Genomic DNA, 7,779 nt, shown 5'->3' on the forward strand with positions numbered 1-7,779 from the left:
GTCAGCGATGGCACCAGCTGACTATATCAGGACGCCGGAAGCCACAGCCACTCGGTCTTGGAAGGGTTGAGTCTGAGCCTGTTCCTCCTTTTCCATGAGGATGCCTCTCTCCTTGATTAGTTTCCAGCCATTGTTTCTTGTTTCTCAGGTGCTTTGGAGAGTAGGTTGACTCCCTCTTCTTCGGGGCAGCCCCTTAGATATTGGAAGATGCTATCATACATCCCCTGGTCCTTCTCTTCAAGCAGGACACCCAGTACCATTTCAGACAAATGGCTGAGCCATTCTTGAAAACCTCCAGTGATGAAGCACCCACAGCTTCTGGAGGCAACTTCTGTTCCACTGGTTAATTGTTCTCACCGCCAGGAAATTTCTCCTTAGTTCCAGATTGGATCACTCTTTGATGATTTTCCACCCATGACTTCTGGATTCCTCCCCCCGCACTTTATGGCACATCTTTATGGCTCTAATCTATTCATCTACGGAACAGCTCCGGCAATTCACCCATGTGCAATTTTTTTTTCATCCGTTGAAACCAAAAGTGGACTTTCCTTCCAGTAATGGACGCTCTTCCATCTGTCCAAAGAGAAGCATTTTTTTTTTAATTTGATTTATATGCCGCCCTTCTCCGGAGACTCAGGGTGGCTTACAATGTGCTCAGCAATAGCCTTCATCCTTTTGTATATTTTATACAAAGTCAGCTTTTCTTTCTTTCTTTCTTTCTTTCTTTCTTTCTTTCTTTCTTTCTTTCTTTCTTTCTTTCTCTTTCTTTCTTTCCTTCCTTCCTTCCTTCTCTTTCTTTCTCTTTCTTTTCTTTTTTTTAAAAATTTGATTTATATGCCGCCCTTCTCCGGAGACTCAGGGCGGCTTACAATGTGCTCAGCAATAGCCTTCATCCTTTTGTATATTTTATACAAAGTCAGCTTTTCTTTCTTTCTTTCTTTCTTTCTTTCTTTCTTTCTTTCTTTCTTTCTTTCTTTCTTTCTTTCTCTTTCTTTCCTTCCTTCCTTCCTTCCTTCTCTTTCTTTCTCTTTCTTTTCTTTTTTTTAAAAAATTGATTTATATGCCGCCCTTCTCCGGAGACTCAGGGCGGCTTACAATGCGCTCAGCAATAGCCTTCATCCTTTTGTATATTTATACAAAGTCAGCTTATTGCCCCCACAAACTGGGTCCTCAATTGACCTACCTTAGAAAGGATGGAAGGCTGAGTCAACCTTGAGCCTTGGCGAGATTCGAACCCTGCAGTAATTGCAGGCAGCGGGTCTTAATAACCAGCTTAATAACAGGGTGCCTTAAACCCTTGTACTACCAAGGCTCTTTAAAGACTTTTAAGACTCCCAAAAGCAACATTGTCTTGAGGGATGGGGGGGGGGGCTCTTGGCTTTTTGGTGGCCGAGGAACAAAGGCCCCGGGTGTGCTAGGAAAGAATGCCAAGCATTTGACATCAAACAGTGGCCGAGATTTGAACATGTCACCACTGGCACAGTCCATAACGGGCTGTGTAATTTCTCAAAAGCCCATTGAGATGTTTTAGGAGCACCAGGGCTGGGAATGCATGAAGACGAGCTAATTCCACTTTGATGTCCCCTCGTTTTCTTGCTCATCGCTAATCTGGAGATCATCTCATGGGACAACATGAGCCCTTGGAGCAGTTCCATATTTGAACATGGCAGAGAAGTGGAGATATTTCTTCATCTCCGGGAAGAAGGGATCCGTGGCCAACTGGGCAGCCCATCCCAAATCTGGAATTTGTAGTGGGAGGAAAATATTATATAATAATAATAACAACAACAACAACAACAACAACAACAACAACAACAATTACAATTAAGCTCCAATTACAATCGGGACAACACACGATTTCTTTTTCCACAGTCGCTCAACTTCAATTTGTAAGTCCCGGTCCTTTTGGAAAAAATCACAAAGTACCGGGACTTGCAAATTGAAGTTGAGCGACTGTGGAAAAAGAAATCGTGTGTTGTCCCGATTGTAATTGGAGCCCTTGGAGCAATACCCAAAGGGCTACCCCGCTATTTAGAAATCCTAAATTTGCCGGACTTGAACATTTTGACTCTACAAAAAACCACCTTACTCGGAACAGCTTACATCCTCCGACGATACCTTAACAGTTCCTAGGTCCTTGGTTAGGACTCGAGCTGCTGAGCTATTAACCAGCCTCAAAGGCTGTGAATCTCACTAAAGATTAACCAATAATAATAATAATAATACAAAAGCAGAATATAAGAAAGAAGTAATTGAGCAGTGAGCTGAAAATTGGAAAAGCAAATCTCTGCATGGCCAATACTTGAAAAGTATTGAAGGCAAAGCTGACCTTGGAATTGGTTAAGATCAGGAGTACTGAAAAAAGAAACAGAAGGCTTTTATTTTTTTAATTTGATTTATATGCCGCCTTCTCCGGAGACTCAGGGCGGCTTACAATACGTTAAGCAATAGCCTTCATACTTTTGTATCTTTATACAAAGTCAGCTTATTGCCCCCACAAACTGGGTTCTCATTTTGGCAGCTCAAGAACAAGCCCTGGCTACAAACTTCATGAAGGCAAAAATTCAACATGTTACCACCAACAGCAAATGCCGCCTCTGCAATGAGAAAGATGAGACAGTCGACCACCTGATCAGTGGGTGCAGCAAAATTTCACAAACTGACTACCTACAACGCCATGACCGTGTTGCTAAGATCATTCACTGGAAATTGTGCCAGAAGTTTGGATTTGAGTACAGCAAAAACCACTGGGAACATCAGGTTGAGAAAGTTTTAGAGAATGAGAAACTCAAGATCTTGTGGGACTTTAGGATTCAGACTGACAGGCACTTGGTCCACAACACACCTGACATAACCATAGTTGAAAAGAAAAAAGGATGGTTCATTGACATTGCAATACCTGGTGATGCACGGATTGAAGATAAGCAGCAAGAAAAAATCACAAAGTACCGGGATTTGTAAATTGAAGTTGAGCGACTGTGGAAAAAGAAATTGTGTGTTGTCCCGATTGTAATTGGAGCCCTCGGAGCAATACCCAAAGGGCTACCCCGCTATTTAGAAATTCTAAATTTACCGGACTTGAACATTTTGACTCTACAAAAAACCACCTTACTCGGAACAGCTTACATCCTCCGACGATACCTTGACAGTTCCTAGGTCCTTGGTTAGGACTCGAGCTGTTGAGTCATTAACCAGCCTCAAAGGCTGTGAATCTCACCAAAGATTAAATAATAATAATAATAATAATAATAATAATAATAATAATAATAATAATATATTTTAAATGCAGAGAGTCCTCGACTTACAACAGTTAATGCAGTGACTCTTTGAAGTTACAACAGCACTGGAAAAAGTGACTTATGACTGTTGTTCACACTTACAAGCATTCATAACAAGAGTTGGAAGGGACCTTGGAGGTCTTCTAGTCCAACCCCCTACTCAAAACCCTATACCATTTCAGACAAAAAGTCCAATCTCTTCTTGAAAACTTCCAGTCCTGGAACATTCACAACCTCTGGAGTTTAGCAAGCTATGGGAGAACATAACAATTGTTCCTCTGATGAATTGTTCCCATTGTCAGGAAATTTCTCCTTAGTTCTAGGTTGCTTCCCTCCTTGATTAGTTTCCATCCATCGCTTCTTGTCCTGCCTTCGGGTGCTTTGGAGAATAGGTTGTCCCCATCCTCTACGTGATAGGCCCTCAAATATTAGAACACTGCTACCACATCATCCCTAGTCCTTCTCTTTGTTAGAGTAGACCAGGAGTCTGCAACCTTAAACACTCAAAAGAGCCATTTGGACCCGTTTCCCACAGAAAAGAAAACACCGGGAGTCACAAAATCCTTCCTGTGCCTGACTATTTCTCGAGCCACAAAACTAGCATCTGTAGTTGAATTCAACGTTCTGTTTTCTTCTGAAACTTTTCTTTTCTTGGATTTATTCATGGTTGGCCTACCGGGGGTTGAAAATCTCAATAAATTGCGTGCCGGTGGGTGTCGCACATTGGCGATCGTGGTGCATATTTTGAGTGACAAGGAGCCGCAGCAGAGGGGTGAAAGAGCCACATGCGGCTCCAGAGCTGCAGGTTGCTGACCCTTGGAATAGACATACCTTTTTCCTTCAACCGTTCTTCATACGATTTAGCCTCCAGATTATCTTTATTGTCTTTGTTGCTCTTTCTAGGATCTGAACATCTCTCTCTTTTTTTTTTCATTCATCCCAGGAGCCATTTCTCAAGAACCTATCCTGTACCTTCGCGGTCATGTTAGATGACTGTTTTTAGCGTCGACCTGTAATTTGTGGACTCTATTCCTGAGGTATGTTTATGAACTCACGAGAGAGATTTTCGAGCAAATTCTGGAGAGGCCAGCTTGGCCAAAAGAATTCAGATGTGACTGGGGGGAGGGCAGGACTCGTGTGTTTGTGTTAGAAATACAAACGCACAAGAAAAAAATCCTTGTTTGTCAGTTCAGGGTTATAGAATTTCATTTTCTTTCCTTAAAAAGGGACGATCTGTTCGGAGAGCTGGATTCACCACCGGGATCAAATGTACACGAAAGTTTAGCGTCGACTTCTAAAAGAGCCTTGGTAGTACAGTGGTCTAAGGCACCCTGTTATTAAGCTGGTTATTAAGACCAGCTGCCTGCAATTACTGCAGGTTTGAATCTCGCCAAGGCTCAAGGTTGACTCAGCCTTCCATCCTTTCTAAGGTAGGTAAATTGAGGACCCAGATTGTGGGGGCAATAAGCTGACTTTGTATAAATATACAAAAGAATGAAGGCTATTGCTTAACGCATTGTAAGCCGCCCTGAGTCTCCGGAGAAGGGCGGCATATAAATCAAAATTTAAAAAAAAAAGGATAGTAAAAAACGATGTGGAACACAAACTGGCTTTCCATGGAAGAAAGTGGAAAGGGATCGAGTTCCTTCCGCTTATAAAAAGAGGTGGTTGATTAACATTTCATATTAAAACAAGAAAGAATAAAGGATGTGTTTTTTGGGGGAAAAAACCAAATTGCTCTAGCTGTAATTTTTTGCAGCAAAGAATAATTCGAACGAAACTTTCCTGCTTGCTCATACTTATGGAAAGACAACTAACAGTTTTGAAGCTCGAACCATTTTGAATTCCTCACCTGAGGAATTCACAGCTTTCCTTAAATTCCCCCAAATTTATTTGACGATAGGATAGAGACTCAAAACGGACCAAGACAAATCCTGTCCTTTCTGTGTATACTGATGGCAGGAAGCTGAATGGAGCTTAGCATCCGGACCCAGCCGTGATGGTTTTTGAGCCACGGCCTAACTAAGCCTGGTTATATCTACCCAACAATTGTGGCTTCTTGGGTATGCTGTGGATGGCTTACAAGGGTGATATGTGTGTGTGAACCAGATTAATCAGTCGTTATTTTTGTTTGCACTTGATTGTGTAGAACTTGGGAAATTCCATAATAAATTATCAGTGTTGTCTATTCAAGTCTGTCCATCTGTCTACTCAACTTGTTTATCCATCCATCCATCAATCCATCTCTCTCTCTCTCTCTCTCATCCATCTATTCCACTCATGTTTTCTCTGTCTGTCTGTCTACCTATACACTCAATTTGTCTGTCTGTCCGTCCATCCATTCATCCAGCCAGCCATATCCCTCTTTTTCGCTCTTTTATCTTCCTACCCATCTATTCTATACAGTCATCTATCTGTTCATCTCTGTCAGTCCGTCCATCCATCCATCCATCCATCCATCCATTTTATCTGTCTGTCTATCTATCTATCTATCTATCTATCTATCTATCTATCTATCTAATCTACCTACCTACCTACCTACAAACATACTCAACTGGCCTACTTGTCCATCCATCCGTCCATCTATTTAATTTATGTAGGTACATCTCTCTCTTTCTCTCATCTATCTATCTATCTATCTATCTATCTATCTATCTATCTATCTATCATCTATCTATCTATCTATCTATCTATCTATCTATCTATCTAATCTACCTACCTACCTACAAACATACTCAACTGGCCTACTTGTCCATCTATCCATCCATCTATTTAATTTATGTAGGTACATCTCTCTCTTTCTCTCATCTATCTATCTATCTATCTATCTATCTATCTATCTATCTATCTATCTATCTATCTATCTATTCTACCTACCTACCTACCTACCTACAAACATACTCAACTTGTCTACTTGTCCATCCATCCATCCATCCATCCATCCATCCATCCATCCATCCATCCACTTAATTTATATAGGTACATCTCTCTCTTTCTCTCATCTACCTACCTACCTACCTACCCATCTATTCTATACACTTGCCTATCTGTTCATCTATCTGTCCATCCCACTCATCCACTTGCCCATCTGTGTCTCTATCTACCTGTGAGAAAAGAGTGGGGGAAAAAAAACGGGGAACACAAAGACTCCAACACCACCGCAGAATGGCTTCCCCTTCTTTTCCCTTGGGAGCTCCGGACGTTTGGTGGCCCATCCATCCCATCGATGGAGATAGGACATCCTCCATCGAGCTGGGTCAAGTCCCCTCCTCCAAAGTCCCTTCTTCATCCCTTCTCTGATGCTAGCCAGCCTTGGGCAGGAGGATCTTTCTTACCCATTTTCCTCTCCTCCCCTTTCCCCCCCCCCACCTTCCGCACCTCCCTTCTTTTACACAGTGGGACATCATCTGCACCTTCGCAAAGGCGAACAGAGAGCCAAGCATAGAAGGATTTGGCACTTCCTCGGCCCCCAGCCTGCAATTTGGAGAGAGGAGGCTAAGCTTCTGGCTTACAGGAGTCATTCCTGGAAGTAAGTTTGATATTCATTAGCTTGGAAAGCGCACAGAAACCAGACACCTGGTTCTCAAAGTTTTTTTTTTTTTTTGCTTTTTTTAAAAGTCCCTGCAGCTATTTAAAAGCAACAGGAGGCAGCAGAGAAATCAATTTTTTCCCCGTGTGTGCTCGGCTGCAGATCCATCCTCTTCCTTCATTCGTTCTCTGCCTCTGAATTTTTGTTGTTGTTGTCGTCCCATCCAGCATCTTTGGATCGTGGGGTGAAGCTACCTGCACCCATCCAAGCAGGGGATTCGGTACCTCAGATCCCTGGAGATGGTCTGGGCTGTCTGATGACCCAATGACCCGTTGCATATTTGCAATCCTAAAAAGCTCAGGAATTGGGGAGGGGGGAGAGGGGAAAAAAAGTCCCTAGAAGAAAATTGCAATATTTTTTTTCTTTACTTTTTTTTTTGGTTTTGTTTTAAAGTCTGTTTGCAGAGAGAGAGAGAGAGAGAGAGAGAGAGGCCTTCTACATCTTACCTGGATGTAGGGTAAGTATATCCGCGCTCCAAAATTCCTCCTTCCGCGTGGCTTTAAATTTAAAAGCTAAATTTAAACCGATTGTAAGGGCGTGCATAAGTGCACCAGCGTGCCTACTGTCCTAATATTCCTTTTTTTACTTACTCTTTTCATGTATTCAAATTATGTTTCTACTTTTACCTGTAACCTTATATACGCTTGACAAATAAATCAACTTAAACTTAGAGAGAGAGAGAGAAAATCTGGGTATATGAAAGAAAGCTCCTTGGCCAATTATTTAAAATCCATTCTGATTTTTTTTTCTCTTTGCTTTGCCAAGGTGACGTTTTAAACTCGAAATGCAAATGATGTTCATTACACAAGTGCATTTCTGCTCTTTTTGACATTTTGATTCTGGGGTCAGCTTTTCTTTTAAAAGGTCTGGAGCCTGTGGTCACTTCCACAGGCAAATGCTAATTTTTAGTCG

At 41.9% G+C, this 7,779-nt stretch overlaps 1 protein-coding gene across 1 annotated transcript in view; it reads left to right on the forward strand.

The window, feature by feature from the left end:
• Positions 1-6,674: 6,674 nt before the first annotated feature.
• Positions 6,675-7,779, forward strand: part of COL27A1 (collagen type XXVII alpha 1 chain) — a 210,210-nt gene continuing 209,105 nt past the window's right edge. The window contains exons 1-2 of the mRNA XM_087879541.1: positions 6,675-6,807; positions 7,261-7,324. The gene's annotated coding sequence lies outside the window, so the exon portion shown is untranslated. The remainder of the gene's footprint in view (positions 6,808-7,260; positions 7,325-7,779) is intronic.

This window comes from Pantherophis guttatus, chromosome 16 (assembly GCF_059756535.1).
Source record: "Pantherophis guttatus breed Tessera chromosome 16, ASM5975653v1, whole genome shotgun sequence".
Lineage (NCBI taxonomy): Eukaryota > Metazoa > Chordata > Lepidosauria > Squamata > Colubridae > Pantherophis > Pantherophis guttatus.